The following is an 11,593-nucleotide window of genomic DNA, read 5'->3' on the forward strand; positions in this document are numbered from 1 at the left end:
TGCAGCGAGCGGAAATCACAGTCGGGGAACACGTGATAACTTCTAAGCGTAGGTTGAAATACTTGGGAGTTATGATCGACGACCGGCTGAATTTCAACAACCACGTCGACTACGTCTGCGAGAAAGCAGAGAAGTCCATCAGCGCGATAGCGAGAATAATGCCGAATAACGCAGGACCTTGCAGTAGCAAAAGGCGTCTCCTGGCTGCTGTATCCTCGTCCATACTGCGGTACGGAGCACCAGCCTGGTCGGCGGCTCTCGAAACCCACCGGAATCGTAGAAAACTGGACCGTACGTTTCGGCTCATGGCGATGAGAGTTGCGAGCGCGTATAGGACGATCTCGTTGGAGGCAGTCTGCGTTATCGCCGGCATGATCCCTATTGGCATCACTCTGGCGGAAGACAGAGAGTGCTACAGACGAAAGGAAATCAGGGGTATCCGGAAAACAGCGAGAGTAGAATCACTCTTGAAGTGGCAGCAGGAATGGGACACGGCGGAGAAAGGCAGGTGGACGTATGGGCTCATACCGGTACTATCGACCTGGCTGAACAGGAAGCACGGGGAGGTGAATTTTCATCTGACACAGTTCCTGTCTGGACATGGCTGCTTCAGGCAATATTTGCACCGGTTCGGGCACGCAACGTCGCCACTCTGTCCGGAGTGTGAAGATGTGGAGGAAACACCAGAACACGTGGTATTTGTGTGTCCCAGGTTCACCGCAAGACGCGAGGGGCTGCCTGCCCTTCATGCCGGGAACATAGTAGAGAAAATGTGTCGCGACGAGGGCACCTGGAACGCTGTGAACAGTGTAATCATACACATCATGTCCGAGCTACAGCGGAAGTGGAGGGCCGACCAGCGTAGTAATAACCCCTGACCATAGAAGAGGAACAAATGCGAGGGCTGTTGCAAAGTGTAGTACCCCACGAGAATCGTTGTGACGGAGTGCGCGTTATGTTGGAGGGCACTGCCTAAACGGCGCTCCGTTGGGAAGAGAAATCCTGCGAGGGTGGCTGTGACGGGGCGCGCGTCAAGTTGGAGGGCGCTTCCTAATCGGTTCACGTCTCGACAGGTGAGAAACCCCGCGAGGGTGACTGTGACGGGTTGCGCGTCAAGCTGGAGGGCAATTCCTAATCGGTACACGTCTCGACGGATAAGCGGAATCTGGAGAGCAGGGTCAAGAAAATGCTGGCAATGCCTGTTGGTGGATTGAGAGAGGAACATTGCGAGGGTCGTTTCGGCGGAGCGAGAGCCTAGGAGAGCATCATCAAATCGGTGGGTACCCCCACGAGAGTTGCTGTGACGGAGTGCGCGTTATGTTGGAGGGCACTGCCTAATCGGCGCTCCGTTGGGAAGAGAAATCCTGCGAGGGTGGCTGTGACGGGGCGCGCGTCAAGATGGAGGGCGCTTCCTAATCGGTTCACGTCTCGACAGGTGAGAAACCCCGCGAGGGTGACTGTGACGGGTTGCGCGTCAAGTTGGAGGGCAATTCCTAATCGGTACACGTCTCGACGGGTAAAAGGAAGCCTGTGCTGCGGATGTGCGTGGCGGAGTACAACGGAAACGTAAATGAGATGTATAGAGAAAAAGGGAAGGATCAACGCTAGTTAGCGTTGAAAACTCGTGAAGTGCATGAGCACAGCCGCCCCCTGAAGTAGTCGCCTAGATGTGGTCCCGGGGGGAATGAGGCTACGAGTAGAGGGCTTGGTTTTTGTGGGTGCGATCCCCACTCGACGTCTGGGTTATCCCTTCCCAGATAAGGCTGGAAGAGCGTTCCTCACCTCTATAAAAAAAAAAAAAAAAAAAAAGATGTGGGTGACATCCGGTGCGGACCTCTCCCATCCGCCCCCTCAACCCCCCCCCCCCTACACTACGCCACTGCGCACGACATTCTCAAAGATAATTTGTCGGGATTAATTTTAATGTTATGTTCCAGATGGAATCATTAAGGTAAGGGAGGATTGTAGGGCTCATCTTAACATAATAATCTAACAATCAGTACACTGAGAGAAATAATTAGTATATATTACAAATTGTCTTGTAAATAATACCGATTCGTTAGTCATTTTCGACCGCACTAATTATTTGTATATTTTACGCGAGTAAATTGGTAAATACAAGTGTCAAAACATGTACCCGAATATCGCCCCAGCCTCGATCCTGCTATCGGGATTTAGGGCCTACGCACAATTTGTGGAGATCGGGTTGCATTCGTATAATTATTGTATTTTTAATTATTGTTTTTTTAATTAAGATGAAAAAGGTTATGTTTTGTTAATTTATTTCTATCAAATACATCTTCAACATACAAAATGTAATTGTTTCGGAATTGGGCACTTGTTTGGGCTCTGGTTTATGTTGGATTTTCTTGCTGGATGATTGGTAATTTTGTAATTTATATCTGCGCTGGTATTTTGTTGCCGATGCCGTCTGGAGTTTTCTTAGAACAAGAATTGTTCGTAAAGTTCGCTGACGTAATATTTGTGCAATTAACGGAAAGGACCGGCTGAAAACTTACTGAAGAAGTGTACAATACCGGCTCCCGGAAACTCTTTAAATTAACCTAGAAAGAAAAAAGGCAGATTTGATTTCGTTTCGTTTCTTTTGAGGGCTGTATTATGTGTAGCCCTGCATTTCTTCCAGCAAAAATTGCTTAAAAGAAATATACAAGTATAATTATAATTAAAATAAAACAAACTGCTCACCTTCGAATTGCATCGCTTCCACAAGAGAAATGGCGAATGCACACACACAGTTGCTAAGCATGAAAATGCTCGAGGTTACTCATGCTATGAAGTAAAATATACGAATCGTTGGTAGGAATGTACATTGCATTTGACATTAGTTTTACAAGGATTTGGTAATATGTACAAAAAATGTGTACATTTTACCAATGTTTCGGTTACTAAAGATTTCGTAGCTGCGTTTACTAATGTTTTTATCCAGTGTACATGTTGATCAAATTTTATCTGTCAAAAAGAGTCAAATATTTGGTTTCAGTCAAATAGTGTTTGAGCACCTATAGAACTGTTTTTTGGTACTTACGTATTTGCGTCACCGGAGCCGAAATTCAATAGATAGCAACTTTTTTTTACATGGTTACTGAATTATCTTTTGCATTGTTGTTTCCTTGTTGTTGCACTGTTTTATCATTTTAAGTGCTACGAAAATGCGTGTTTGGAATTTGCGGTATTTACATATGAATGCCATCGGCTCGTCACTTATATTTCAAAGCAAAAATTTACCGCGCAAACGTAATGCACCATACAAATGTATGTCGTCCAAACCGAAGGATCGTTTCCTATGTTTCGAAATAATCGGCTAATCGGTGGGACAAAGGTTTGCTTGCGAGAGACCGCCGCTTCGACTCGGATTTCGTCAACTCGGTGGCTTTGGGGCTTCTCGATTCCTCATCCCCGTTAGATAAAGACTTCGTCAATTCCTAATGAAAATTGCGCTCCGGTGGCGTTCATATATTAGGCTGTCAAAAAAGTCCTGCGGTATTTCCGCGAGGTGTCGTTGTAAGCGCGTAGTTCTAGTTGTATTCATTGTATCGAGTCATACTATAGCTTGTTGGAAAGGTATTTTTATACCTATAATTTAGCTATAATATAGTCCTTGACAGTGTTTTGTTTGGTTAGTGTCGCAAATATGGAGCAAAATAAAGAGAAAACCCGACATATTTTACAGTACTACTATGACAAAGGCAAAAATGCATTTCAAGCTGCCAATAAAATTTGTGCAGTTTATGGACCCGATACAGTTTCCATTTCCACCGCACAACGATGGTTTCAACGTTTTCGTTCTGGTGTAGAGGTCGTCGAAAATGCGCCACGCTCCGGAAGGCCTGTCGTCGAAAATTGCGACAAAATCGCTGAATTAGCCGAGAAAGACCGGCATAATAGCGGCCGTAGCATCGGCCAAGAGCTGGGGATAAGTCATCAAACCGTTATTAACCATTTGAAGAAGCTTGGATTCACAAAGAAGCTCGATGTATGGGTGCCACACACGTTGACGCAAAAAAACATCTTTGACCGTATCGACGCATGTGAATCGCTGCTGAATCGCAACAAAATCGACCCGTTTCTGGAGCGGATTGTGACTGGCGATGAAAAGTGGGTCACTTACGACAACGTGAAGCGCAAACGGTCGTGGTCGAAGCCCGCTGACGGTGGCCCTCAGACGGTGGCCAAGCCCTCATTAACGGTCAGGAAGGTTCTGCTGTGTGTTTGGTGGGATTGTCAAGGAATAATCTATTATGAGCTGCTTCCCTATGGCCAAACGCTCAATTCGGACCTCTACTGCCAACAACTGGATCGCTTGAAGGTACTCATGAAGAAGAGGCCATCTTTGATAAACAGAGGCCGCATTGTCTTCCATCAGGACAACGCCAGGCCACACACTTCTTTGGTGACGCGCCAGGAGCTCCGGGAGCTCGGATGGGAGGTTCTTTTGCATCCGCCGTATAGTCCGGACCTTGCACCAAGTGACTACCACCTGTTTTTGTCCATGGCGAACGAGCTAGGTAGTCAGAAGTTAGCCACAAAAGAGGCCTGTGAAAATTGGCTATCCGAGTTTTTTGCCAAAAAGGAAGCGAGCTTCTATAACAGGGGCATTATGAGGCTGGCATCTCGTTGGGAACAAGTCATCGAACAAAACGGCGCATATTTGACTTGAAACAGATGATTGTAACTAATTTTATGAACAAATGAAAATTAAAAAAAAATACCGCAGGACTTTTTTGACAGCCTAATATAATTACCACAAGTTACAAATACGCATTTTGGTAGCACTAAAAAATAATAAAACACTGCAAACAACAAGACAACAACAACGCAAAAAATAAGTAAGTGCCCATGCGAACAATATATTTTTTTAAATTCGTTTATATATACAGGCTCAGTTACATAATTTTAAAGGAGTCGAATTCTTAAGTATAATTTTAAAATTAAAAAAAAATATATATATATATATATATATATATATATATATATATATATATATATATATATATATATATATATATATATATATATATATATATATATATATATATATATATATATATATATTTTTTTAATTTTAAAATTATACTTAAGAATTCGACTCCTTTAAAATTATGTAACTGAGCCTGTATATATAAACGAATTTAAAAAAATATATTGTTCGCATGGGCACTTACTTATTTTTTGCGTTGTTGTTGTCTTGTTGTTTGCAGTGTTTTATTATTTTTTAGTGCTACCAAAATGCGTATTTGTAACTTGTGGTAATTATATTAGGCTGTCAAAAAAGTCCTGCGGTATTTTTTTTTAATTTTCATTTGTTCATAAAATTAGTTACAATCATCTGTTTCAAGTCAAATATGCGCCGTTTTGTTCGATGACTTGTTCCCAACGAGATGCCAGCCTCATAATGCCCCTGTTATAGAAGCTCGCTTCCTTTTTGGCAAAAAACTCGGATAGCCAATTTTCACAGGCCTCTTTTGTGGCTAACTTCTGACTACCTAGCTCGTTCGCCATGGACAAAAACAGGTGGTAGTCACTTGGTGCAAGGTCCGGACTATACGGCGGATGCAAAAGAACCTCCCATCCGAGCTCCCGGAGCTCCTGGCGCGTCACCAAAGAAGTGTGTGGCCTGGCGTTGTCCTGATGGAAGACAATGCGGCCTCTGTTTATCAAAGATGGCCTCTTCTTCATGAGTACCTTCAAGCGATCCAGTTGTTGGCAGTAGAGGTCCGAATTGAGCGTTTGGCCATAGGGAAGCAGCTCATAATAGATTATTCCTTGACAATCCCACCAAACACACAGCAGAACCTTCCTGACCGTTAATGAGGGCTTGGCCACCGTCTGAGGGCCACCGTCAGTGGGCTTCGACCACGACCGTTTGCGCTTCACGTTGTCGTAAGTGACCCACTTTTCATCGCCAGTCACAATCCGCTCCAGAAACGGGTCGATTTTGTTGCGATTCAGCAGCGATTCACATGCGTCGATACGGTCAAAGATGTTTTTTTGCGTCAACGTGTGTGGCACCCATACATCGAGCTTCTTTGTGAATCCAAGCTTCTTCAAATGGTTAATAACGGTTTGATGACTTATCCCCAGCTCTTGGCCGATGCTACGGCCGCTATTATGCCGGTCTTTCTCGGCTAATTCAGCGATTTTGTCGCAATTTTCGACGACAGGCCTTCCGGAGCGTGGCGCATTTTCGACGACCTCTACACCAGAACGAAAACGTTGAAACCATCGTTGTGCGGTGGAAATGGAAACTGTATCGGGTCCATAAACTGCACAAATTTTATTGGCAGCTTGAAATGCATTTTTGCCTTTGTCATAGTAGTACTGTAAAATATGTCGGGTTTTCTCTTTATTTTGCTCCATATTTGCGACACTAACCAAACAAAACACTGTCAAGGACTATATTATAGCTAAATTATAGGTATAAAAATACCTTTCCAACAAGCTATAGTATGACTCGATACAATGAATACAACTAGAACTACGCGCTTACAACGACACCTCGCGGAAATACCGCAGGACTTTTTTGACAGCCTAATATATGAACGCCACCGGAGCGCAATTTTCATTAGGAATTGACGAAGTCTTTATCTAACGGGGATGAGGAATCGAGAAGCCCCAAAGCCACCGAGTTGACGAAATCCGAGTCGAAGCGGCGGTCTCTCGCAAGCAAACCTTTGTCCCACCGATTAGCCGATTATTTCGAAACATAGGAAACGATCCTTCGGTTTGGACGACATACATTTGTATGGTGCATTACGTTTGCGCGGTAAATTTTTGCTTTGAAATATAAGTGACGAGCCGATGGCATTCATATGTAAATACCGCAAATTCCAAACACGCATTTTCGTAGCACTTAAAATGATAAAACAGTGCAACAACAAGGAAACAACAATGCAAAAGATAATTCAGTAACCATGTAAAAAAAAGTTGCTATCTATTGAATTTCGGCTCCGGTGACGCAAATACGTAAGTACCAAAAAACAGTTCTATAGGTGCTCAAACACTATTTGACTGAAACCAAATATTTGACTCTTTTTGACAGATAAAATTTGATCAACATGTACACTGGATAAAAACATTAGTAAACGCAGCTACGAAATCTTTAGTAACCGAAACATTGGTAAAATGTACACATTTTTTGTACATATTACCAAATCCTTGTAAAACTAATGTCAAATGCAATGTACATTCCTACCAACGATTCGTATATTTTACTTCATAGCATGAGTAACCTCGAGCATTTTCATGCTTAGCAACTGTGTGTGTGCATTCGCCATTTCTCTTGTGGAAGCGATGCAATTCGAAGGTGAGCAGTTTGTTTTATTTTAATTATAATTATACTTGTATATTTCTTTTAAGCAATTTTTGCTGGAAGAAATGCAGGGCTACACATAATACAGCCCTCAAAAGAAACGAAACGAAATCAAATCTGCCTTTTTTCTTTCTAGGTTAATTTAAAGAGTTTCCGGGAGCCGGTATTGTACACTTCTTCAGTAAGTTTTCAGCCGGTCCTTTCCGTTAATTGCACAAATATTACGTCAGCGAACTTTACGAACAATTCTTGTTCTAAGAAAACTCCAGACGGCATCGGCAACAAAATACCAGCGCAGATATAAATTACAAAATTACCAATCATCCAGCAAGAAAATCCAACATAAACCAGAGCCCAAACAAGTGCCCAATTCCGAAACAATTACATTTTGTATGTTGAAGATGTATTTGATAGAAATAAATTAACAAAACATAACCTTTTTCATCTTAATTAAAAAAACAATAATTAAAAATACAATAATTATACGAATGCAACCCGATCTCCACAAATTGTGCGTAGGCCCTAAATCCCGATAGCAGGATCGAGGCTGGGGCGATATTCGGGTACATGTTTTGACACTTGTATTTACCAATTTACTCGCGTAAAATATACAAATAATTAGTGCGGTCGAAAATGACTAACGAATCGGTATTATTTACAAGACAATTTGTAATATATACTAATTATTTCTCTCAGTGTACTGATTGTTAGATTATTATGTTAAGATGAGCCCTACAATCCTCCCTTACCTTAATGATTCCATCTGGAACATAACATTAAAATTAATCCCGACAAATTATCTTTGAGAATGTCGTGCGCAGTGGCGTAGTGTAGGGGGGGGGGGGTTGAGGGGGCGGATGGGAGAGGTCCGCACCGGATGTCACCCACATCTTTTTTTTTTTTTTTTTTTTTATAGAGGTGAGGAACGCTCTTCCAGCCTTATCTGGGAAGGGATAACCCAGACGTCGAGTGGGGATCGCACCCACAAAAACCAAGCCCTCTACTCGTAGCCTCATTCCCCCCGGGACCACATCTAGGCGACTACTTCAGGGGGCGGCTGTGCTCATGCACTTCACGAGTTTTCAACGCTAACTAGCGTTGATCCTTCCCTTTTTCTCTATACATCTCATTTACGTTTCCGTTGTACTCCGCCACGCACATCCGCAGCACAGGCTTCCTTTTACCCGTCGAGACGTGTACCGATTAGGAATTGCCCTCCAACTTGACGCGCAACCCGTCACAGTCACCCTCGCGGGGTTTCTCACCTGTCGAGACGTGAACCGATTAGGAAGCGCCCTCCATCTTGACGCGCGCCCCGTCACAGCCACCCTCGCAGGATTTCTCTTCCCAACGGAGCGCCGATTAGGCAGTGCCCTCCAACATAACGCGCACTCCGTCACAGCAACTCTCGTGGGGGTACCCACCGATTTGATGATGCTCTCCTAGGCTCTCGCTCCGCCGAAACGACCCTCGCAATGTTCCTCTCTCAATCCACCAACAGGCATTGCCAGCATTTTCTTGACCCTGCTCTCCAGATTCCGCTTATCCGTCGAGACGTGTACCGATTAGGAATTGCCCTCCAGCTTGACGCGCAACCCGTCACAGTCACCCTCGCGGGGTTTCTCACCTGTCGAGACGTGAACCGATTAGGAAGCGCCCTCCAACTTGACGCGCGCCCCGTCACAGCCACCCTCGCAGGATTTCTCTTCCCAACGGAGCGCCGATTAGGCAGTGCCCTCCAACATAACGCGCACTCCGTCACAGCAACTCTCGTGGGGGTACCCACCGATTTGATGATGCTCTCCTAGGCTCTCGCTCCGCCGAAACGACCCTCGCAATGTTCCTCTCTCAATCCACCAACAGGCATTGCCAGCATTTTCTTGACCCTGCTCTCCAGATTCCGCTTATCCGTTCACAGCGTTCCAGGTGCCCTCGTCGCGACACATTTTCTCTACTATGTTCCCGGCATGAAGGGCAGGCAGCCCCTCGCGTCTTGCGGTGAACCTGGGACACACAAATACCACGTGTTCTGGTGTTTCCTCCACATCTTCACACTCCGGACAGAGTGGCGACGTTGCGTGCCCGAACCGGTGCAAATATTGCCTGAAGCAGCCATGTCCAGACAGGAACTGTGTCAGATGAAAATTCACCTCCCCGTGCTTCCTGTTCAGCCAGGTCGATAGTACCGGTATGAGCCCATACGTCCACCTGCCTTTCTCCGCCGTGTCCCATTCCTGCTGCCACTTCAAGAGTGATTCTACTCTCGCTGTTTTCCGGATACCCCTGATTTCCTTTCGTCTGTAGCACTCTCTGTCTTCCGCCAGAGTGATGCCAATAGGGATCATGCCGGCGATAACGCAGACTGCCTCCAACGAGATCGTCCTATACGCGCTCGCAACTCTCATCGCCATGAGCCGAAACGTACGGTCCAGTTTTCTACGATTCCGGTGGGTTTCGAGAGCCGCCGACCAGGCTGGTGCTCCGTACCGCAGTATGGACGAGGATACAGCAGCCAGGAGACGCCTTTTGCTACTGCAAGGTCCTGCGTTATTCGGCATTATTCTCGCTATCGCGCTAATGGACTTCTCTGCTTTCTCGCAGACGTAGTCGACGTGGTTGTTGAAATTCAGCCGGTCGTCGATCATAACTCCCAAGTATTTCAACCTACGCTTAGAAGTTATCACGTGTTCCCCGACTGTGATTTCCGCTCGCTGCACGGCTTTGCAGTTACTCACCAACAATACTTCCGTTTTATTATGAGCAATCTGCAGTTTCGCTGCTTGCATCCAGTTCTCTACTGAGACGATGGACTCGATTGCAAGCATCTTCACCTCTTCGAGTGTCTCGCCTGCCACTGTGAGAGCGATATCATCCGCGAAGCCCACGATCTCCACGCCTTTGGGAAGCTTCAGATTCAGTACTCCGTTATACATTACGTTCCAGAGCGTTGGGCCCAGGATAGAGCCTTGTGGTACTCCGGCCGTTATATTCAACGTTGTCTGCCCCGTGCTCGTCTCGTAGACTAGGACGCGGTTCTAGAAGTAGCTTCCTAGAATTCTGCACAGGTACCCAGGAACCTTCATACGGTGTAGGGACTCGGCAATGGCTTCCCAGCTAGCGCTGTTGAAAGCATTCCTCACGTCGATCGTTACTATAGCACAATGTCGGTCGCCCCTCCGCTTTTGCTGTGACGCCTTCTCTGCCTTTTCAACCACTGTCCGGATAGCATCAACGGTGGACCTACCTTTCCGGAATCCAAACTTAAATTAAAAAAAAATACCGCAGGACTTTTTTGACAGCCTAATATAATTACCACAAGTTACAAATACGCATTTTGGTAGCACTAAAAAATAATAAAACACTGCAAACAACAAGACAACAACAACGCAAAAAATAAGTAAGTGCCCATGCGAACAATATATTTTTTTAAATTCGTTTATATATACAGGCTCAGTTACATAATTTTAAAGGAGTCGAATTCTTAAGTATAATTTTAAAATTAAAAATATATATATATATATATATATATATATATATATATATATATATATATATATATATATATATATATATATATATATATATATATATATATATATATATATATATATATATATATATATATATATATATATATATATATATATATATATATATATATATATATATATGTATATAAACGACACGTCAGTCTGGTGTGAACACATCGATAAGAACACACACGATTAATCGTAAACGTCACACTACCCGCCCATGCCACGCTGACGCCCCGGTGCAGTGAGAACATGCCTACGGAAAACGGCGTTCGGCAGTCAACGATTCGATAGCACTGAAGAAATTCGTGACGCAGGTACATCGTACTTCAAAAAGTTGGACGTTACGCACTTCGCGCTCGAAATAGAAAAACTCGTGCCACGCTATGGAAAATGCCTCGAACGTTAAGGCGATTATGTAGAAAAATGTAGATTACCAAAACCGCCTTGTTTTTGTCCTAACTTTATTTTTTCGCGATTTCACGAGCCAACACATCTCTCACCGGCACATTGGGCTGTCTTCCTCGGGCCCGAAGAAACAATAAAATTGATATCTATTGAACTTCGGCTCCGGTAACGCTAATACGTAAGCACATTTTCTGTTATTTCTACTTTTTTTACAAAGCCTCAATTTTTTGACAATATTTCCATCACAGAAAAGAACCAAAAGCAAATAATAAACCTGACAACCCTGCTCTGTTATTTTCCTTGAACCGGTTCGAAGCAAATA

This window comes from Toxorhynchites rutilus, chromosome 2 (assembly GCF_029784135.1).
Source record: "Toxorhynchites rutilus septentrionalis strain SRP chromosome 2, ASM2978413v1, whole genome shotgun sequence".
NCBI lineage: Eukaryota > Metazoa > Arthropoda > Insecta > Diptera > Culicidae > Toxorhynchites > Toxorhynchites rutilus.